The 25,307-nt window shown below is 35.9% G+C and overlaps 1 protein-coding gene across 1 annotated transcript in view; it reads right to left on the bottom strand.

The window, feature by feature from the left end:
- Positions 1-25,307, bottom strand: part of LOC131028762 (phosphatidylinositol/phosphatidylcholine transfer protein SFH12) — a 150,355-nt gene that overhangs the window by 110,510 nt on the left and 14,538 nt on the right. The gene's annotated exons all lie outside the window — the stretch shown is intronic.

Below are 25,307 nucleotides of genomic sequence, written 5' to 3'. Positions count from 1 at the left end.
TCTATTTGGCATAGATCCTACTACCATTGATGATATTCTTATCTCCAACACCCATTTCCCCATTCGAACTCCCACATACCATTTTGAATCTTCCTTTCCATGACCTCTAAATCAACCATTTTATAGTCACAAAATTGATCTATATTTGAAATTAATTCTGCCTTACACAAGCCATCTTTTGTTGTCACTCTAATTCATCTCTTAGGGAATATACAACATTAATGTACAGGGCCACTAATTATTCAATGCCTCCAAACTTGCTTTCTGATTCTGAATCAAAACCGATTCATTTCTCACATTAGTCGTCAACAATCCAAAAAAAACCAAGATTTGTGTAACATATTATGTTGCTTCTTTGACCAAGATAGACAATAAGTTTCTAGTGGCCCTTTTATCTACATATGATCGCACACCACTGGAAAGATGCAAAATGCTTGCCATGCTCCTGGTGTACCAAAGTTGTCCTCAAGCCTCTCTCTTACCTTTGAGGTCGTAATTGCTAATAAATTTGCAAACTCCTCATCTTGTCCCCATTTCAAACATTTTCAAAACCTTTAACATAACTTTCTCCATCAATTTTCATTCTTCTAAGAACATTTTTAACAATCTTGAAGAAATTCTAGAATTGTCTCTCCTTTGCAATTGCTTCACTCATTACAAATTCACTAAAATTAATTGGCTTATCCCATGCCTAGTTCACAAAAAGAAACCTCAACTATCCTATTGTGTGCCATAGTAATGCCTCTCCAATTGTAACAAAGTTCTTCAAAGACTTTGACATCTTTAGGCCTTCTATGGCAAGGTGACCAAAATGAAGAAAATAATTCACACTGCGAGCAACCATAGAATGCCTCAACTTCAGCCAATTTGCTGATGAGGGAAACTCCTCCAAAATGAATTTCAATCGGTCTCCCAATAATATGACTAGACATTGTTGAGCATTCAATGGGCCATCCACAGTGGCCCTGTCCCCAAGGAGATTCCCAAAATGATTCACCTCTTTTGCTTGCCTTCCATAAATCAAAGTCGCAGATGTTGTGTTTCTCTCTACTATCAAAATTCGACTCCCTTTCTCATGACAACTTAGAACTTCCAACAACCGATGAATTCGATATAGCATAGGTGTGTCCTACTTCCTAGAATGTTCTTGTGTCAAAACATACATTCTCATTAGCAACACATGCAAACCCTTGATCAATTTCCTTTGAACATAAGATATAATAATATCAATGTAATCAGTTACAACTTACATGAGAAAGTTGTAATGTCCCAACTTCGCAAATCTAAGAAAACATGTAAACAATAAATTTTAATGATTGATTAACTCATCAAGGGTATAATTTTGTCTAAGTTCATTTGAGTTTATTTGTTATCAATAAGTCAATTCCATATTTAATTCCTAGTGGGATAAAAGGGATAAGCTACCTGAGGATGCCCGTAGCGCTTATCAGGCCCAAGGACGGTACACACCCCCTTGGCCCTCCTGCCAGAAGCCCTTTGTCAACTGCAGTGGGTGGTCTACCTGGCAGAGGCCTAGTTCCTGCTATCCCTGTTGCCTAATTCCTCATTTACCCCGCTAGGTTTAAATATGTAATTGCTTTATTCATAATTTAGTAGTAACGCATATTATATCTATTTGCCCTTAATTGCATAATGTTGTTATTTCCTTAATCAGGAGTTGTGGTTTATTAATCAGTTCATTTATTAAACTATTTACTAACTTGTTCATTCATGATAATTTATTCATATTGTGCAATCATATATATATATATATATATATATATATATATATATTATTTTCATATTATCCCTGTTGCCTAATTCCTCATTTACCCCGCTAGGTTTAAATATGTAATTGCTTTATTCATAATTTAGTAGTAACGCATATTATATCTATTTGCCCTTAATTGCATAATGTTGTTATTTCCTTAATCAGGAGTTGTGGTTTATTAATCAGTTCATTTATTAAACTATTTACTAACTTGTTCATTCATGATAATTTATTCATATTGTGCAATCATATATATATATATATATATATATATATATATATTATTTTCATATTAACTATAAAATTTGTCTACCATTTATATAATATATAATGCATTTAATGGAAAACATATACAATTATTTTACCTTTAACTACTATATATATGTGTGTGTGTATATATATATATATATATATATTTTAATTATATTAACTTTATCATTTGTCAAAATTCATATGTTACGATATAAATTAAGTAACAATTAAATTAAGAGAGAAATAACAATATATATCATAGATGGAACCTGTTAATTCCTCTGCGTCTCCCGTTCCCTGTCTTCCGTGCCCTTTTCTTTCTTCCGTGACCTCCGCTACTGTTATCCCGCGCTTCTTCCGCTTCCGTCTCTCCCTTCCTCCTTTTTGTTATCTTCGGTTTGCATTTAAGTATCCGCGGGGAGGGTGTGTGAGCGGCTATCTCTGTGAGCCGGTGGCGTTTCGGTGGTGGGTTGTGACTGTTGGTAGCACCGCTGCCTCCTCCAGCCGCACTAACCCTCGGTTTAACTTAATACAACCCGTGGTTTTACATATATGCTAAATACGACTTGTTTGGTAAATGCCTGGTCAATGTGTTAATAATATCGTATGGCGTTTTTAAGGTATGCTTTGGATGTTTTATTTATTATGTTGTTTTAATGTTTTATTTTTATAATGTATGTGTTAATATAATAATTTACATTATATATCAATATTGCATTGTGTCAATATAATATATATGTTAATATAATAATTTATATTATATATCAAGTAATAGTTAACATTAATAATTAATTAAAAAATATGATTAATACATATATTAAAATTTAAAATAAGGAGTATTTTATTAAATAATTACAAAAAATGTGGGGTTATGACAAAAGTACAATTGGAGGCTTAACTCCAAGGCTCTACATGTCTCCTAAAAACTTTTTTTCATACTTGGTTGTATGTGAAATATCCCGAACTCGGATAATGCTTCAAATCTGATTTGGGTTTTCGCTTTTACAAATGTTTTGTTTCATCATAATGTAATATTGCGACATGCAAACATGCAGATTGAACATGCAAGATGAACAATATAGATTTTCAAGGAAATCAATCAATGAAATACAGAGAATCTAAATAAGCCAATGGTATTCTTTTGATATAGAAATGTATTGCTGTTTACAAACACATGCTGCTGTTACAAATCAGAAAATGCCTGATGCCATCAGATAACACATACCCAGAATGCCTCCTTACATGAAATAATAAACCCTCTGAAAAATCTGTGAGATACATCATCGAATCTCCATAAAAACTTATCAATGATCAACTGTGAATCCTAAGATGAATTCACCAAGTGGGCTAATCTGGGTTTCTATACAAATAGCCAAAACCTCTAGGGTTTCCATCCTAGGGTTTACTGAATCTGCAAGCTAAAGTTCTCAAGCTCTCAAGGAAAACTTTCTTTGAAAATAACAACTCAAGAAAAAATATCCTCATTTCACTTTTTTTTCCTTTCATATTGCTTTTCCTTTTCAAAAGTAATACTTTATTTTATTTCTTTCTTTTTTTTACTTTTCCCTCCAAAAGTGACTTTACTTTATAATTTGTCATTGACATTATCATAAAATTACTTTATAAAATAAAGTATGACCAACTGCTAATTAATTAAATATAAATAGTCCCAAGAACTTAGGACTATTTAACATTTAATTAATTAATTTATTCCCTCGCATCAATCTAATTAGTCCATGAGAATAAAATAGGCTAATAATCTCCTCTAGGTGATCAGTCGGAGAAAGGGGACATTACAATATGAGCACCAAAAATGGCCAAATTTGTGACAGTGGACCCTTCTTTGGCATCCAAAATATGATGCAAGAATGCAACCAACACCATCTGCAAGAAGCATATCAATGCTTTTTTTGCCAACACAACCAATTACAATGCTGGATTTTGATGATAGTTTCAAAAACTCAAAAAGTGTTCAAAATTACTCTTGGAGACTTTATGAATTCACCTAATAAACCCGTCAATTCAAAAATGGAAATAAATGCATATCTTTTTCCCGAGACAACATTTTGCCATAAAACTTGACAGATTTTTTATAAGATACCTATGACCAAAATCCATAAATATAATTCTATTTAAATCAAATAAAAACTTCAATTCAATCATTTCCACAATTTGATCGATGCAAAATCAAAGCTTTAATATCTTGCAACTCGAAAGGCATGTAGGCCTAAAAAATGGTCATATTGTGTGAAATATTATCAAGAAAGTTCTCATGAAAGGATTTTGCATCAATTGTAAACAATTTTCCAAATTAAATGTTTTCATGATTTCCTACAAGTTGCATCGCTGCTCCTAAGGGTTTTGATTGAAAGAAAGGAGGTTCCACTTAGAGATAGCAAGAGGCTCATCATTGGTGGGTGGTTGGGAATAATTTTTGGCCAGGAGGTTATCAATTCTAAGATTTTGACACAAAATTTTAAAAATTCATGAGTTTTAAAACAGGGCTAACAAAGAGAAAACTACAAAAAGGACTGCTTGGATCTACTATCCAAATCCAGCCACAAAAATAAAACTATCTTACAAATCTGTGTAGGCACCAACCCACTAAAGACACCAATCACCACCACTAAACACCAACTTAGCAAGAGACATTAATCTCTTCTTTTGAGAGGCACCAAACACCAAATGAACAAAAATTCTCCTTCTTGAATATTGCTTCTTCAATGGATGACGATCATTCAACGCTGCTGATCAAATATTCATTCTGCTTTTCTTCATAAAAAATCTGCTTGTATTTGGATGGATATCACACTAGTTGCTTGCCTCGTTTACCCCCAATTCATCTTGCATTTATACCACCTTCATGCCTCTTCAAAGGGGGTGGGGGGCGAGGGGAGGACTTCTCAAAGAGGTCGGCCTAATTTAAAACAAAAATAATTTTAAATTAATTTGAAATATGGACGCCAAACTACATGAGGTCATCCAGCCCATTGAAAAATAATAAATCTAGCACTGTATTTCATGAGGGTTGGCCCATTTTTGGTCTTAATAATTGCCTTGAAATATGCAATTAGTGGCCTTTGCCCTTCACACATTGAACCCCAAACATTACATGTTAAGACATACAATTTTCTTCGTTGATAGTAGCAATATGATGATAGAAATTTTCTCTTCTCTCCTTTGACATCAATGACAACAATATTTCCAACATACATACCATCTAATTAAGTTTTGAAAGCGTCCTTCCATATTTAAAATGAGGTTTTCATGTTCCATGATCCTAAGTAAAAAGCTTCTGGTAAAAGACTTTTGAGTAAGTTTCTTTCATCAAGGTTTGAGATCACATTCCATGCTCCATCATGAAAATAAGTAAACTATAGATGCTAAGTAAAAAATTTAGTTAAAAAAGATCTATTTTTATCACACCATCCCTGAAACTCCTTAGAGCACAAGGATAGGGGTTTCAAGGGTGGGGACGCATCCCCATGTAACACAAGTTTATGACAATTTTTATTTATTTTAGTGGGTAGGACTATAACGCAATCTACACTCCTGTTTTAGTCTATTTAAGCTATCTTCTTTGATATTACACAGATAAATGTATGAGGTGTAGTATTTTTGTGAGCTTGACTCCTATTCTGAAATGTGCTCTTTATGAAATGGTTTTGTCTAGTTTTCTTGTTTAAGTATCATTGTTTATCCTTTTTGTTAATTGTGCTCAAGGTTTTGGTGGGTGTAATTACAAGTTATCCTAGACATGATCGAAGTCAAATAGGTTTGATGTTGCACAAAGATACTATATGGTTTATGCCTAGAAACCCAAGCTGTAATGTCCCCTACTAGGAGGTTGCCAATTCCTGTAACTTAATAATAGTTCTGATCTGATCTGATCGATGATCATGTCACTAGATGCTTTTGACTCCTTTCCTTTATATCTCTCAATGTGAGGGAGAGGTCACACCTCTTCATTATGGAAGCCCTTTGGCAAGAGACACACCCTTTCACCATTAGCACCCTTTGAAAGAGTGCAACTCTTCATTACTTATGCCCTTTGAAAGGGATGCAACCTTTCACAATCAGATCTGCACTTCTTATTTAAATCAGATTTGCACTTTTGATTGCCAAATTATCCCCTTCTCAAAATGAGGTTCTCTTCTCCCTTTTATATCCCATGTTTGAGGAAGTCACAACTTTTCCTTCCATGTCTTTTGACCATGGATTAACTTAATTAAATTTTAATTATATTTAATTATAATTTTTATATTTTAATTTAAATTCTATTTTTATTCTTTTCTAATTTAATATTATTACTATTTATTATTAAATTCTATTCCAAAGTGAGGACATTACACAAGCATTGTTAGGATTTAGGTGCCATCAACCTTGTAAATCTTTGAATTTCTTGTTTTCCTAAATATTTTTTAAAATTTACCCATAAGAGGTTAAACCGTTTAACCAACGGTGGCAAAAGAGACCATGTAAAGGCAAAGTAACTTATATCATTTGTCCTCTAGGAAAAGGACAAAAACAGCTAGGTGACCCCTCTTGGAATCTTCTATTTTGAGGTAGTTGGACACTTGTTAGGAGTTGTAAGATATGACAGTTATGACAGTCACTGTTGCTATGATAGCATCTATGACAATACTTATGACAAAATCCTTATACAAATGCACATGCATGAGAAATGCCTTATGACAATTGTAAGAGCATTTGTAAGAGGCTATTTTGGGAGATGTGTGAGAGCTTTGCCAAGTGGTTTTGTTTTCTATTGTTTGGTGATACCGTAGTGGTATTCATCCTCACAAACTCCTATAAATTGGTGCCTTGAGCTAGTATTCTTCATTCAGTCTTGTTCAATTTGCGGGGTAACGGAGTGTTGTCGGGTTTTACAGAGGTCTACAGAGAATTGTATTGTTGTTGTATTCTTCATTGGATTAGTAATATACTTGCCTCTCTTTCTATGGTGGATTTTTTTTCCCGAAAGAGTTTCTTGATTTCTTCACATAAATCTGGTGTTTCATATACAATAGTTTTCTTGTTCTTGTTTTGATTCTATAATCACTATGTTAATGGTTATTCTTTAGTTTCAAGTTTGCAATAACTTTGAGTTTAAAGTTCATATTGCAAGATTTATTTACCTTGTTTTACAACAAGCATATGATGTTTCTCTCTCTAAACAAGATATAAGATCCCAAAGGTGTCGGAGTAAACACTCTTAGGCATGAAATTATGGGGGGAAAGGAATTCTTGGTGGGGTCTGTTAGACACAATACACCACTCAGAGGGGGGTGAATCAGTGGTTCTCAACTTTTTCACTTTAACTGACTTATGTGTGTATGTCGGTTATGGGATCTAACACAATGCAGACTTACCGGTTAGTGGGGAGACTTAATCACAAATGCAATCACACACAATGGGACATCACATAACACTATCATGTACGAGGAAAACCCAAGATGGGAAAAACCTCGATGAGCAATGTTGCTGGAGTCTACTGCTTCAATCCAGCCTCACAATGAAATTTGTTACAATGTTTAGGGCTACAACCCAAGGAGCTACAACCCTTGATTTAGGGCACCAACCCCTAACTTGTTTCAGGGCTACAACCCAAAGGAGCTACAACCCCTGCACCGAGTTGCAACTCAGTGAATACAATGATAGCATCAAATACAAAAGTAGTTCTTTTGTTACAAGTGAATCTTGTAACCATTTCATATACCTTACTCTGTCGGCGAGACACCTTCTCTACTACACCGATACACCTCCCTCTCTGTTGCTGCTGCTTTAAAGGTTCACCTCTCTCTTTGTCGATTTTCACTTCTTCCAGCTACCCTCCACCGATACTACACCCAGTCGGTTCTATGCCTGCCTTCTTTGCAGTTACCTTTTCTTCTTCTCTGTCGGTATGAACACTACCGATTCTGCACTTCTACTAGTTATCTCTTCAACCTCGTTCTCCCTCACACTCAGTGTCTTCTCTATCTCCTTGATAAGCACTTGACTGATCTCCTCTCACATGCAGCAACTCTATCTTCTTTTGTTCAGCAGCACTATCAACATCTTTGGCTTGCATATATAGCCTGTTTTTCCCGCCGAAAGCCAATTCAAATCACAATCGGTTAGGGTTTTCTCCATAGATCACGAGGCACATCGAATCCAGTCAATTCTGATCGGATCACAACACAAAGATGACTGTCTGCACATATTCGCCATTTTCGTGCCTTCCAAAACACGCCTTCCTATTTCAACAACCTGCAATCAATTTGTCGGCACACCCCTTGGTCAATCACCATTAATGGCAAGATGGATTGCCTCAACAACTCCAATCTACATCCAAACAATCTGCATCGATCAATGCACGCCATGGATAAGGTCAGATCTGTCCTATCTCAAGCCGCAACCCCTCTGCAATCATCCCTCGAGCTTCGCAGTCACCATTAATGCTGGACCAATTGCCAACTACCTCATCGATACTCTGCACCGACCTGTGCAAGTTCGCCACTTCACCTCTATGTGGCATTACTGTTGGTATCCACCTTGGCACACTGCACTATCGGTTCAGCTTAGTCACCGACCACCCACATAACCGGTACACACATACCGGTCCAATGACCCTACTGGCACAAATCACCTTGCCAGTTATCCTTCCTGCCATCTCCTTTTCTATCCTACCAGTGTAACCTGTTAAGGCCCAAAATTGCACCCGAAAACTAAGTTCTTAAAACTCAACACTTTGGGATAACATGGGAACAATCATGAGTCTGTGGATAAACTACTGGGATGATTGGACCTCCGGATAGGCCAGTTCCTAATACTGATGAATCACCTATTCTAAGAAAACCTTGGAAAAGAGCTTTTTTGGAAAAGGGAGAAGGAAAAAATAAAGATGGAAAGAAAACTAATAACCTAAATAGAGTGATACACCATATTGATCTGAAAAAATGACAGAAAACTCTCTAAAATCCCCTGTTTTACTCAAAAACACCTTTGATTTATATCACAAAAATGTTTTATGCAAAGGATCTTAACTCAGAAAATTGAAAGGAAAAATGACTTTCTCAAACAATTAAACTGATAAATCACAATGCATAACCTGTGATTCATGCATGAGACAGAAATTTCAAAAAGGTTATTTGATCAATAACACAATATGATAATTACTCTCAATCACACAATCAATAATAAGCTCTGAAATGTGAGGCATAAACTGATATTTTATTGATTTTCTTGTCAAAACTGTAAATGTGAGTTACAAGAAAGAATTCTCTGCCAAGCTTGAGAATAAAAATCCAGAACCCCTCCCAAATGAAATGCTTTTTTTCATTTATACAAAAGGGCCTTCCAAATGCAAGGATGAGATGACTCCAAGTCAACTGAAAGTAAACTAGAGTGATCTCCAACTCAAAAGATCTCAAAATCCGAGTAGAGAAGGAAATCCACCCAAGGCTTCAATTTTGCATAAATGTGTGAAAACTCGTCCAAACTCTTGGTCAACTGAAGGTTGACCCATGAAACACTCAAAATCAAGCTTCAACTGTTGGAGAACTGGCACAAACCCATGCATAACTGCACCTTAAGCCCAGATCTGACCCCAACCTCAAGAGATAACTCCACCTCCTTGAGTTCAATATTTTTCTTCCATTTGCATATTGGGAATAAATATTGTTGTCCTCATTTTTTGTTTCCAAAAATAAAGGACCACTATAATAAAAATTTTGTGAAAAAATGAAAAATTTTACTCTATGGCACACTTCTCGAGGCATAATTTTGGCGAATCCTTGGACTGGCTTAATCATCAATCTATCCTCGAACTACGTTTCGAATTTCGTCAAATTCTGGGTTCGTTTGCTATGCCTTTCCTTCAAAATCGGGTTTTAAAACCCCGACTACAGGTGGAGAATTTTCTTCAAACTGCAAGTTTTAATGATATTCATTGTTTTGGTTATTGTAGGGGAATTTGTAGCTTATTACATGTGCATCTTTATTAAAAGATGTTACTTACAATTTGTTTTAAATTTCCCTTTCTTGTTTTTGTCTTTTTTAATTGTTTTTTGGTCTTTTTTAGTTAAAATAGGGATTTTTTGACTCAATTACAAGTAAACTTGCAGTTTGGTCAAAAAAACTCCTACTTTAATGGTTTTTGCATGTAATAGGGATTTTAAATCCCCATTACATATGTGCAAGCATTTCTAACTTCTTGTAGGGATTTTATTTCCCTTTTACAAGTAATTAAAACTTGCATTTCTCTCCAAAAAACCCGATTTTATGCATAAAGTGCATTTTTGCCATTTTTAAAACTTGCTATTTGGTTCAAAAAACCCGAATTTGCCTTGTAAGTGAAAAAGTCAAAAATAAAACTTGCTATTTGGTTCAAAAAACCCGATTTTGGCCTAGTGAGTGAAAAAGTGAATTTTAGAACTTGTCATTTGTTCTAAAAAACCCGATTTTCATTCCCTTATGCATTTCGAACTTGTCTTTTTCTTCCAAAAACCCGATTTGCAAGAAAATCGTTTGTTGAACTTTTCAAAGCAAATTTTGTGGAAGATTTGTTGGAGGAGGAAGGCGTTTTTGTTTCTACCCTATTTTCATGCATTCTTGGACACTTTTCACGCCACATGGAGGTTGTATTGACTGGTTTTTTGCCCCAAATCAGCAAAAACGTGTTTCCAAAATGCCACATTTTGGGGGATTTGATCTTAATGAAGCTGCATTCTTCTAAATCGTTTTGAACTATCCTACCTAGGCGTGGAGTTTAGGATAAGTTTCAAGCTATTTAATGGGCCATCAAAGATGCAATAGTTGCCACGTTTTTTTCCACGTGATTCCTTTGGCTGCATATTGGAAAGGTTTTGATGCCACGAATCTTCAACAATATGAATCGTTTTTGCCTCTTATACTAAGGCGTTGAGAACAGATGAGGATTCATTAGCTTTTCATGCCACTTCTTTGGGGTTTGCTACCACGTTTTTATGCAAAAGGCGTTTTTCCCAAAAACATGGCAAGGGTTTTTGCATTGCGGTTTGTCTTATTTTATTGGTGTGTCTTCTCCATTCCAAAGATTGTTGCATTTTTTGGAGAAGTATTTTCAGTTTCAAGAAAGCATTCCAGGTTCACAATCAATGTCAGATTTGTCGGCATCTCCAACTCCAAAGAAAATGAAATACAAATATGACAAATATCAGAATGAGGTTGCACCTTCCCAAGTTTCTTCTCCTTTGGATCGCATCAGAGACACGGAGATAGGGCACGTTGATATGGTAGAATTCATCAACAGGGTAGAAGATCCACAGGATAATAACTTGCAGCAGCTGTTGGACAGCCATATCCACATGCATCTTCCTTCCCAGTGGCTGCCATAGAACCTGAGTTCGTTCTTGCATGCGCCCATCATTTTGACAAGGAATCAAGAGTCATCAAAAATGATGATGGTGAAGCTATAATTCGTCTTGATGCGGATACAATCGAGGTGGTCTTCAGAATACCTCCTGCACCTGTTTATATGGAAATCATCAAAGAAAGTGCAGCAGAGTATTATGTGAAAAGGGAAAAAGATTGCAAGCGACACTTCAATAGGTGGATCCAAGAGCCACGACCTTCCTTCTCAAGGTGGGTAAAGTTGTACCGTTGTGATTTCAAATGGGAGATGGGAGACACCATCACTCTTCTCAGCAGGATGATGGGCCTTGAGCATTCCAATGTCTTTGAGCCATGGATGTATCAGTTCATTATGTTCATACGGCAGTCACATCACATTTCATGGGGGGAAGTCATCAGCAATGCCTTGTGCGAACAACTTGCAGCAGTTCCTACCACCATGACCTTCTTCATGAATTCTTATTTGGTATATTTAGCAGCATCACTTAGACACTTTCCAGGTCTTTCTACCAAGGATGATCCCTCGCTTATACCAGTTTGGGAATATTATGACCAGTTGCCACTGAAACCCAGCAGACTGCATTTTAGAAGGGTCCAAGATGCATTCTTCGGATATTTCATGTGTCAGTTTGACATGGATCTCAGGAACAAAAGAGTATCAAATGAGGCATGGGTCAAGGTGTCTGAGTATGGGTGTTTGTTCCTACAATTTCCCACCTTCACCTATATGAGGATTGGATGCTATGATGGTCAACCATACATGCTTCCAAGATACCCAACCGATAAGATAATTCTTATGGAGTTGGGAAGACACATCATGGCTGTTCATACTTTTCAGTCTGCTAGACACAAGGTTGGAATGGGGATCTCTACCACAAACCCATTGAAAATTGATCGATACTCCCTTGTCACATCTGTGAAGGCTAAGGCCATGGAGGCTGAATTGCAAGAAATCAAGCTTAAAAGGTTCAAACCTAGAGCTGATTTTGATTATAGAGGTATGAAGGAGAAGATCAAGAAATCCTTTGTGCATGTTCATCGCATTGAAGACATCTGGGTAGATCTCCGCACAGAAGCCGAAGTCCTCAAGATGGATTACTGCAGGCTCACTGTTGAGCAAATTGTTGACTTGAACTTGGCGGATATCCCACAAGGGATGATTGATGACGGGCATATACTTGATCCTGAATACACTTCACGGAGGGTTGAGGAAGCTCCACTTCCTTTGATCCAATGGTCACACAAGGAGTGCATATCCATCCTTGACAGATTTCAGCCTATTTTGGCCAACACCAATGCATGGCTGAAAAGTAATGCTGTTAGACTTATCAAAATCAAGGTTGGTAAAGAAGATGATTCTACGGGGCCTCTTGGACGGAAATCTAAGATTCAGATTGACAACAAGGAGGGTGCTTCATCTTTGGGCACAAGGATCAAGTTACGAGTCAGTCATGCAGTAGTGCTCCCTCCTGAGGAGACGACTATTCGTGGGAAGGAAAAATCACGATTCCATGTTCAGGTGATCAATCTGGATAATCCAGAAGAGGGGCAGCAATCTGACGATGCTCCTAAGTCTCCAGTTTCAAACTCGCCTCATGAGGTCATTCCTCCAGTTTCCATTGAGACGCCTCTTTCTCCTCTTGATTTACTCGTGGATGAGTCTCCTCAGAATGCAATTCCCATTTCAGCATACGAGCCATCTCCTGATCATCAACAAGAAAGTGTGTTGAAAGTTCCTACGGATATTCCTACTTGCATCCAGTTATCAGAAATTGATACTTCCACTTCTGGTTTTGAAGAATTCATGAGGCAATCTTCATGCCCATTGGTAACTGAGCAAACCGTGGTCGCTGTCCCAACTGATATTCCTCCCAGGGTGACCACGGTGATTCAAACAGAAACTGCTTCTCCTTTGCCTACGGCTGCTACTGGAAGTGAGTTGATGACTTTGCCTCCATGGCTTAGTTCTTTCACCCCAAAAAGGAAGAAGCAAGAGATCTCACCTGATGCCTTTGACTACCAGCAACTCAAACAGTCCAAATCCAAAATTGCTAAGAAAGCCAAGACTATCTCTAGGGTAACTGTTGATAGCAACAAGATGAAAGTAGCTGAAATTGTGGAACCTATTGCAGATAAGCCACTTGATGAAATGTCAACTGTTGATTATAAGGTTACGAGGATAGAGTTGATTATAAGGTCATTAAACATGATGCTCAATTTTCTGTTGCTTCATTGGTGCAAAGGTGTGATGATCTTCTAGCAAAAAAAGACAAGCTAAAAGAGGAAAACCGACAGCTTATGGCAGCCATTCATAAAATCACAAAACCTGCTGCTGAAGGGAGTAACTCCATAGGTTCTTCTGGTTCCCAAGAATCGATTCGTGGAGTGGAAAGGGCTCTCAGAAAGTACAAGTACTCGATTCCTGGGTTGATCAGCTTCATGATCAATATGTACAAGTAATGAAAGACATTTTTCAAATAATGTCTAAGTTGGAAACCATTGCGGAGAAACTGGATCAGACTTCTAATACTTTCAAAAAGAATCTGGAAAGTGTTGAAGAAAGTTTGACAATCTGGCGTACCATGCCCCAACAATAGCTAAGTATTTTGCAAGAGCACGCCATCATCTCTTCCAGGGTCATGTACTTGGAATTTGAAGAGCTCCTAGAAAACAAGACCCTTATTCTCAAATCCCTCATTGAGGAGATCGGTGATGCAAGGAGATTCCGGGGTGAAGTTTACCGAGGTATTGTCTCGCATTGTGAAAAAGGCCTCTTGCAACATAGTAAGTCAGGACGGAGAGCTGATTCCAGAAGAAGAAGTTCTTGCTGATTTACAGATGAGGATTCATAATGAATGGAGGAGTGAACAATTCTCGGCAGCTTCGATTCAAGCATTGATGAAACACCAAGCCTTTCTGCATAAAATCCAGTCTATCCTGGATAAAAACAATTCTGCGCTCCTCCGCTGTCACGACACTATTGTGAAGACTATGGTTGTTGCCAAGAACACCCATGAACCGAATCTTGAGGAACTACAAGCGAGCATCCGGAAATTTCAAGGATTTATGTCTTCACAAAATGCAACTTAAGTGTTTTTTAACACTTAGTTGAATTTTCCCTTTTTGTGATTTTTAGTTGTAATTTAGTTTTGACAAGTTGCATGTAAAAGTATTTTTTTTGTAAAATGCAAGTTACACATTACTTGCGCTTTTGTAATTACATGTAAATCAACTACAAGTTGTGTCCGATTAGGACTGTAGTTGGAATAAATTGTAGTTAGATAGGGGGAGCCTTCCCTTAATTAGGAGAGTTTTTACTCGTGTGCTGTGGTTGAAACCACAATTTTGTATATTTCCCCAAGTGTACAAAATTTTCAACCAACAAATATTAAAGACACAACTATAATAAATACTAATTGGATTTATAATTTACCCAATTAGAATATTCATTTGACAAATTTCAATGTCTATGGGTGAAAAGTATTGAATTCTAGAGGCTATAAAGATACAAAAATAATTTCCTTATAAAGCTATGATGATAGGAAATTTTCTTTTTTTATATGCAAAACTTATTAATTTAAATAATTAATTATTATGCTAATGTTGCTAGAAATTTAATTTTTTCCAGCATTAACATAATTTAATTATTTAAATAAATACATCTTTTGATTTTCAAATAAGTCTTTTGAAAGGCTTAGGGGTTTTACAACCTCCCCACAGCTAGGCATGACATCTCGTCTCATAAGTGGGAGTCTAAGGACTTGACCACTATGCATTAGTCGCATTGTTAAAATGAAATATAATCCCACAAAAATGCGAGACAAGGGAATATAAGCCGCAGTAAACCTAAGTCTCTTTATTCATCTTTGCAATTTACACGGCCGAAGAAGAATTCTACCGCACTGCTAGGGTTTGAACAGAAAGATGAGGAATATAGACTGAGAGTTAACTCTACTCTTTCGGCAATTGTTCACGGTTTCAATCGGTTTGCTCCATCGTTTCGAATTTGCAGGGTCTTCTTTATAAACCATGGCATTTCCTTCATTTGCGAAAACAGAAAAGGTATTTTTCGAGCTGCATATTTTGAAGAGATCTCTGCAATTTGTATTTTCCCTTGTAATCTTTGCCATTTGTATTAAATTTATGAACTTTGCTTGCATTTTTTAAAAGAGTTTTCAACAGTCTTTTGAAATGTGTATGCGCTCATTACGAGCAACAATGTATTCCTTTTCTCTATCTCTAATCATGCCAAACAAGAATGCGATGGCCCTCACCAAAGCTGTCGGCCAATACACCAGTTTTATGTGTTTGAAAACCACAGATTGAAATTATTCTCAAATCCTTCTGGTATGAATTTTGGGTCTCCATTCTTCAGAGCCTCGAGAGCTTTCTTAGCCAAAAATTTCATTATTACAAACCATTGCTTACTCACAAAGGGTTTGATAACTTCTACCACCTCGCTGAGGTCTCGACACCTGTAGAGTATATGGTTCTGCCCTCATCTGCATTTTCCAGATTTAAATTTGTCAGCTTCATTCTTGTTCATATCTACCAAAATGGGAGTAATTCTTGGTTTCACCAATGCTTTGAGAAGCCCAACCCTTTAATATACTGAGCAGTTGAAGAAGATTCTCAACTAACAGAACTGCAAATTTTTTGTGCCCTCATGCACATATTTCATAGTACTATTCCTGTTCATTTGCACCATAGGGACTAGGGCTATTATGAAATAAACTCTCATGTATTTTCTGTTGCACAAACAATTTTAATTTGGGGGTACTGCATATAGTTTATGGATAAGCATCTTCACATTGTTTGTATTGTTATTCCATAATGTGATAAACTTTGCTTTTAAAAAGAAATTCCATGTCTATTGTATGCATTTGAGAATTTGTTGTTTATAGCCCTCACGCTCATTTGCATCTCCTGCTTTGGCAGTATGCCTAGCATTTGTTTCCTTGTGATCACAAAGCAGTTTTGTAATGCTTTTATCTCTTATTGTAGATGAATTTTATCTTTAAGTTGGCAACAAGAACCCACATCCCTGCCAAATCTTTCACTAAATCTGCTTGCTTCTTTTTCAAGTCATCAATTGTTTTTCTACATTTCCAGTTCTTTTATCTGCATCTTCACATTGTTCCATATTTTCTTTATATCCATCGCCAACCTCGCCTTCATATAATATTTTTCCCAAAGATGCAAGTTGCTGATTGATTTAATGAACCATTTCTTGTGCTTCACCACTTTCAGCTGACTTTCTTGTGCAGCTCCTCTGAACAATCATATAGTTTCCATGAGATGGGCTCAACCCTCGTGGGAGCCTCATTTAATCCCACTCATACATGAAACCCTGAAATCTACAGTTTTAACTTAACCTGTTTCTGCACATTAAACAAACACAATTAGAAAAACACTAACTCTCCAATGCAATGAGAATGACCTTTCCTTTTTGTTTTCTTTGACGTTTATTTTTCTGTCAAAAAGGATCATGATTGAATAATACAAATGCATAGGCATGATTAGTAGATAATTAGTCATTGCTTGGATCCCTTGGATCTAACACATGCCATTTTTTGACCTTTTCATGACCAGGAGCCAATTGGAGGCTGAAAGACACCGGAGATGCAGACTTACACCAGCAGAAACAGACTTATGCCAGCCATATACCCCCAGGCAATGGTTGGTTCCCTTCTCATATTTTCCTATGCATTTGTGTTATTTAATTTTGTATTTCTCCTTTGCATAGGAAAATAAAGATCACTCTCACGGTCTTGTGTGAGAGAAACATTTATTTAGTAGATTACTTTCTCTTAATCTTTTCAATTGTATAAAAATGAAATATTATAAATTGAAAACAATTGAAAGATTCTAGAATTTTCTTTATGTAATTGTAATCTTTGCCTGGCACTTGAATTTTTCACTAAATTGCAATCAATATGAAAAATTCAGTAACATAACCCTTATGTCTGTACTTCACTACTATGCCGGTGAAACACCTCTGTGAATATGTTCACTTACCGGCACCATAGCAACTCCGACAACTCTCCTTATCCTTCAGTTTGCTGCACTCCTCTTTATCATGTGAGAACCTTATCGTCCTTGTCTCTTTTCTGATGTTTCACCAGTTGACATAACATATCAACTATCACCAATGCAGAATCAGGTAGATGTGTCTGCCAGTGGAAAACATACTTTCCTTCTTGCCGGTGAGACACATTGATTACTTTCCTTCTTGTCGATGAGACACATTGATGACAAGTCATCACACTCAAACTGTTCTGCATCAACCTTCCTTCAGCATCCCAGTATCACCATGTATATTCCTGCAAACTCACTAGCATCCTTCTTCATCAAACCGGTTCTCCTACCAATCTGGTTTGTCAAGATGACAAACACACCATCTCAACTCCTCAATCTTCCTTCACTGTCTCAGTGTCATGTCCCCTTCTTGATCATTATATATATAAAACCTAAATCAAATAATTATTATTAATATAATATTTATTAATGAAAGATTAATGGAAATCATTAAATACTTGTTTATTTATTAAAAAATATTATTTAATTAATAATCATTAATAATAATATTCTGAAAATACTCAAATAAGAATAAATCAACATTATTATAAACATTACAAACTGAGATAATGAATCAGATTGTCATACGTAAGAAAGTTGAATATTTTAGATAATCAGTACCATCAGCAAAGATTATAATGAATGGTGGATTGGTCATACAAGAAGCCAATCCAATCGATGAAGGGTATAAAGATAGCAACTGCAGATCGTGGTTGGAAATCAGTGGAATTAAGGCATTAGAGAAGGTGATAATCTCCATGAAATCTTCTTGTTAAGAATCTATTAATGATCAAGTGATTAACCAATCCAACGATTAGTCATGATATCGATAAAGGTTAAGAAAACGATTATGAAAACAACGATTTAGAGCATGTGCGATCAGGGAATAATTAGAAAATAAATAAACAAATCACAGTTTGCATACAAACCGATTCACATATATTCTGGGAGGTGTGATTAAGACGCACCGTGTCTCTTAGGCCTTCAAGAGATGCGACCCTTTAGTGTTGCAAGATATATATTGAGGATCCATCTCATTCTAGGAGGACACGGGAATTCATCTCTGAAGATTAATGCATTTGGGAATAAGTATATTTAATATATGAAACCCGATAATGATTTTATGCAGAATTTGAATCATAATACTAACATAGTCTGAAATATGTATTATGGTAATATATAATTTCATGACAGTGGCAGACCAGATCTGACATGCGTCAGTTCTGTCTGCCATTACCAGATACTAAATATATTAATAACCAATATTTTTAAGCAGTGGTAATATTAATAATTTATAGAATAGGTAATTAAGTACATAAATTATTGGTAATATTATTTAATTCATTTATTTACTTATGTATATATATATATTCCAATTAGAATAAGAAATAATATAAGGGTTATGAATATTAGTTATGAACAACCATGATTGAAAAGTCACGATGATAGATATTAGTTGAAAAGCCACGGTGATAACTATTGGATCTGTTTGCAAATGCCACGAGTTAATAAAGGTGACTCTTTGACAAAAGACATGCTCTTCCATAAACGTATATATGGGTGCACACAGCAGATCAAAGGAAGAGGGAAGAACTTATTTTATTTCATATGCAGTTTGGATTGCTGATTATATTCTTGTTCTTGGTGGTAAGCACAGGATGTGCTTAATATGCATACTTAATATATGGAAGCCCGATAGTATTAAGAGTCTGTAGCCTGTATGATGGTAATTAGATAATTTAATTAAAGTGGCAGACCAGATCTGACATGTGCCAGATCTGTTTGTCTTGACCAGCCACAATAGATATGATTAATGTTTTTTTGAAAGCAGTAGTAGTATTAAGGATTTATAAAAGGTAATAATAAAATTCATAATAATTGGTTATATATATATAGAGGATGTTTTGATAAAAATAATAATAATATTGGGTCAATAAAAAAATTAGAAAGAACTCTTAGGAAATAGTCAGTGAGAGGAATAACTCGAGATTAATACACTAGTACTTGTTAATAACTAATTGAAGAATATCAACGACTGGCTCCATGTTTAGTCTTTCAATCAATTTTAGTATATTGAAATTAATTAATTATGTTAATCAGATAGGGGACATTACACTCAGTAGCACATCTTGTTTTCACTTGCTTATTCGGTGTGCATTTCTGATCTCATGCTCCAGGGGCTTCCTTATCTTCCACTTGTACATCCGGTCTCTGCATTCAATCACCTGTCTATCTCAGCGAATCATTCTGCCGATACAAGTGTGACATTGCCGAGGAGAGGATACATCTTCAACATGACATATGTACCGGTGGTTTTCCATATGTCATCCAGCACACAGAGGCAACATACTTTGTCAACCTATCACCTAGCCTGTGATAGCTTCTTCAACCGGTGGGAGTCCTGCTAGTTAACCTTATACTAGCAATTTGGTGGCCTGCTCATACTTCTCCTTCGGTGTTGATGTGATCCAAATAGCATTCCACCACTTCAGCACAATCAATGCCCATCATGTAGTCTCTTCATTCCGGTTGTATGCAACACCATATCAACAACCCTTTTTCAAAGTGGTCACTTTACTGCACCTCTAGCATACCAGTACACACCGGTTCTACCTTCTGCATGAAGATGGTCACCTGATTGTCACTAATGACAACACATCAACTCTTCTCCCATACCGGTCCATCTTCTATTCCGGTTGACATCAAACTCTAATGCCAACAACCTCTTGTTCACTAGTTGACATTAATGTCAGTGATACCCGTAACATCCTATACCGGTTGACATCAATGACAACACAATGCCAACAGGGTCATCTTGCTCCCCCACACCCTTAACTAGGTCAAGTATGCCTAAATAAGATAAAACTGAGGGAGCTCTTTGACTAAGAAAGTGAAATGGAAAACAAATCAGTTGAGACATTATCACGATTTCTTATATTTAAAGAAAATCACTTTTATTTATTACTATTGCAGTGTTTAGATACTCTTTACACCAAAGTTCCCAAGACTCGAACTCGGCTATGACTCGGCAATGACTCGGCAAAATAAAAAAAAACCCTAGAAATTTAGAGATTTTTAACGATTTAAAACTTGTTTCATGCACCCATTATTGAATAAAGCTTAAAGACACTATAACATCATCACATAGAAGTTAATTTGATCACATACATAAACATACATCCATCACATGCATAGAAATGTAAATTGTAGCTGAAAGAAATAGAAAACATAGATATATAGAGTTATAATGTTGTCAAATGTATATAAAAGCCATGACATCAAATGTTCCCAAACATATATGTAACTGTAAACAAAAACAAGTCCATGGCTCAAGCTCTAGCTCATCCACAGCCTCAGCCTCAAAGTAGTATGTCTGCCTCCTACAAAGGCGTCTAAGGTAGGTCCTGGATGACTGAGTAGCCATAGTCTCCGCCTGTGAGGTGCCACAATGATCAACATCAGTTGTGCCTATGTCGGATCGTGCTCTATCCTCCTCCTTTGCCATAGCCACAGCCTCAGCCTCTCTGTCCACCATGTCTGACATGCCACAACGCGAGTCCTGGAGCTCAGACTCGGCGAGTTTTACCATAACTCGTCTGATTCGCCCGAGTCAGGCAAGTTATGAGCAAAACTCGTCGAGTCCGAGTCACGAGTTGTCAAAACTCGCCGAGCTTGGCTCGACTCGCCAACTTGGCAAACTCGCCTGACTCGCGGCGAGTTTTGGTACTCTGTTTTACACTGGTGTATTCATTTTGTAATAATGAGTATCATGTTGTAATTTTGTAACCAAAAACCCTTATAAAATATGCAATTATTGATTTGTGCAAGCTGAAATAAATATAAATATGAAATATAGATGCCAAACTCCAATGATTAAATGTTGAACAGCAGTATTAATAGCAGCAATAATTTTAGGAAACCCTCGTTTACCAAAATATCACGGATATTGCAGTAGATTCGACAATAAATAATGTTGATATAAATATGGAAACCCCAATATGCCAAACATAATCAATATAATTGATATGAACAGTAAGGACAATATCATTGAAGTTGTAAACAACAAATAAACTTGTGTAACAACAGCAAATATTGTAATTGATATGACAACAATATGGCACATACAAATAATGATGTGAACAATGATAATGTAATGTCCCAAATAAAATATTTTTTCCAATTTATTTAAATATAGCAATGCACACAGTAAATCTGAGTCAAAATGATATATTCCAAGCCCTCAGAAAATTACTTTTCAAAATAGTTTGAGACACCCACAAAGATTTAGCAAAAAGATTTGACATATTTTTGCATAAAACTCCTGAATCTTCTTCTATAAATGAAATTTGGTTTTAATACATAAAAATATGCTGTTAAAACAGCAAAATCAAGCAAAATAAACATCAGCAACAAATCTGGAAATTATTCAAATGAAACAACACTCAAAACTGCGGCTCACACAACACCGCTAACACTAATCTGCTCCAAACTGAAGGATGAAATGCTTCAACAACCAGAGCTGATCCAAAAACCCCAAAAACGACAGCAAACAGATCAAAAACAGCAACACATAGCAACCCAAAATGCCAAACCAAACTGTGTTGTTATTAAGTAGGTCTTTACAAGGAAGCTCGAAAGTCTATCTACCATGCACTCTCACATGCATGGTTTGTCAAGGCCAGAGCAAATGCATTTCCACCAGCTTTCTAAGAAGATTTATCAGACACAGCGTTAGACTTAGAATAGAATCATTCTTTTCCTTCTTTATTGTAATGTCCCATTTTTTCTAAGTGATCATCCAGCTGTGTCATCTAGCCTATTTTTATTCCCATAGGCTATGATGAGAAATTATAAGGAAATTAAATTAAATTAATTATTTAGAAATTTGTCCCATTAAAATAAATCTTAAAGATAATTTTATTTTTAATTAATTTAATCAAAGTCACTCAAATGTATATGTATGTGTATATGTATATGTATATGTATACGTATGTGTATGTGTGTGTGTCTATATATATATATATATTTTGTTGTCCTCATTTTTGAATTTTCAAAAATGTGACAACCCCTACAAATTTTTGCTCAAAATGTGTTATTTTTGTCTCTAAAATGCATTTTACGAGGTGCAAAAACTCATATTTGTTAATGTTAAAACATGCAGGGGTGTGTTTGCCATTGTTGTCCAAGTTTTGGTTGATTTTTGCCTTCATTTTCCTAGCTTTCTATGCAATTTCGGGTTTCAAAACAGTCACTGCAAGTAGGAACTTTTTGCTTGAAATTTGTGATTTTAAGGCTCTAAGGCACACTTCCCAAGATGGAAAGTCTACATTTCTTGGTGGTAAATTAATCACGAGCTTATCTTCCATCTCTATGCAAATTTTGGTTACTTTTGGCCTTCATTTTGGACATTTTTGGTGCAATTTCGGGTTTCAGAGTAGTCACTGCAAGTGGGGGTCTTTTTGATGTCATTGCAAGTTGGGGAACTTTTAGATGTCATTAAAAGTTAAGTCACTGCAAGTAGGAACTTTTTGAGGTGATTGCAAGTAAATGAAATTACAAGTCAAAAAAGTAACTTGTAATGTGTCCCTAGAAACCCGAAATTGACTTTTAAGTCATATTTGAACTTGTCAAGTTATTTCAAAACTCCCATTACAAGTTGTTTTCAAAAAGCAACTTGTAATGAACCAAAAATAACCCAATTATAAGTAAAAGGTCGTGTTTTGATTCCTAAAGCTCTAGTCGAGTCTTGAGCACCTATTTGCAAGTTGGGGGACTTTTATGTTACATTGCAAGTGAAACCATCACTTGTAGTCGGGCCTTTAAGACCCGACTACAAGTGCATGGGGTCGTTTTAATGCAAGTTTATTGTTTTGAATAGCAAGTTGCATTTCACTTGCAATTGGGTTTTATTTACCCGATTGCAAGCTCTTTCAAAGCGAAAATCACATAATGTAATTGCGGGTTTTAGCATTGTCAATGCAAACAAGAAATTATGATGTAATTGCAGGTTTTGGCAATGTCAATTGCGGGTTTTAGCACTATCAATGCAAATCAAGTTCTAGCAGCATGAAGATCATCACAGACAAAGGATGATGTAGTTAGAGTCGTGTCTTCGGACACATAGAATAGTTTCAATTATGCATTTGTAGTTTTATTTTGACAAATTACATGTAATGTCAAATTTTGTAATTGCAAGTGTCACTTTACTTGCATTTTTGTAAAATGTAATTACATGTAAACCAACTACAAGTTGAGTTAAATTAGGACTATAGTTGGAATAAGTCATGGTGGTTGAGAGAATTTCTCAAGTTAGTTGGGATCCTCCCACCTTTTTCTCAAGGCTCCTCTCCTATAAATACTTGTGGGGCTCTATTGTAATATACATATTTTGGCAATGCAACAAGACTCTGCCAGTTTGTATGTGCACTCTAAGACTTTGAGCTTAGTTGTAAACCAGATTGCAGTCAATTAAAAGAAGCAAATTGCTTTCAAACTTTGTGTTGATTCAAGGTGTTATGAGACGACATTTTCTGGAAATTGATTGTGAGTTTTGAGGTTTTATACAAGAGGGATTCAAGCTCAATCTTGCAGACTTTGAGCTGCTTATTGTGTTTGGAGATTTAGATTGGTTTAAGATTTGATTCTGAAGACTTTGAGTTGCTTGTCACGTTTAAAACTACTGTAGGACGCTCAAGCAAAAGGGGTAACTTTCAGACTTTGTGCTACTTTTATTTTTTCTATGTTTGTGCATAAGAGGTGCATCATGTAGTTAGACTTTGAACTGCTACATATTGTGCTTAGTTACTAGAAAATCATCTAAAAATATTTATGGGAGAGTAGATAGTTGAAGACTTTGAGGTTTCTTTTTGTTTTCCCGTCCCAGAGAAGCAACGGAGGACTTTGTGCCTTTATGGAAACTTTACTTCTTTATTTAGTTTACTTCATTACTCATTTGTGCTTTCAGCTGTGATTCTTTCCTGAAAGAAGAGAAAAGAATAATTGTCTTTTCTGAAAAAAGAGAACAAGATAGAGTTTCACCCAGATTTCGAATAGATTTAGATTTAGATTTTATTTCTGAATTCTTAAAGTAGAAAGCAAAGGGGGAGCCTTCCCTAAATTAGGAGAGTTTTATACTCACACACTATGGTTGAAACTACAAATTTGAACATCTTCCCAGGTGTACAAAATTTTCAACCAACATATATATATATATATATATATATATATATATATATATATTATAAAGTCACTTTATTAAATAAAGTGTTCTTCTAGAAGCCTTATGGAGGTTAAATTAGGTTATTCGAGAAGATTCACCCAAGTCTTTAAAAGGAGATGTTGACAAGTTGTTCCCTTTAATGGTTAGCTTGTCATATGTTCCTAGATGCTTTCAAATCAGTTTATATAAGTTTCAGATTGTATGTGATCTGCTTGACAATATTCCTTGAATTAAAAACCAAAACTGCATCAGAAACCGCATAACACGCAGAATTATACTAGCTGCCCAAAACTGCATAACACGCAAGTTATTCAGTCTGAAACGAAGAACGGCAGATTGAAGGTTATCAGACAATTGTTTGTCAATATTCCCTACACATTTCAGTCATATAACAGTAGGGGATATTACAAGCTTGCAAGCAAACTGTTTGACAAAATTACAGTGAATGGGTAAGGCACTAAATTAGTGACTAGCAAGGGGGCATCTAACAAAAGTTTAGAGCAATGATAGATCAAGCCTCAAGGCAAGGTGAGATTATTCCTCATGGTCACACAAAAAGAGGGAATAATATGAAGTAGAAAAGCATATATGATTTAACATAGCATTGCATCT

Source organism: Cryptomeria japonica, chromosome 5 (genome assembly GCF_030272615.1).
Source record: "Cryptomeria japonica chromosome 5, Sugi_1.0, whole genome shotgun sequence".
Classification (NCBI taxonomy): Eukaryota; Viridiplantae; Streptophyta; class Pinopsida; order Cupressales; family Cupressaceae; genus Cryptomeria; species Cryptomeria japonica.
The sequence above is the reverse complement of the archived record's forward strand: the minus strand, read 5'-3'. Positions and strand labels throughout refer to the sequence as shown.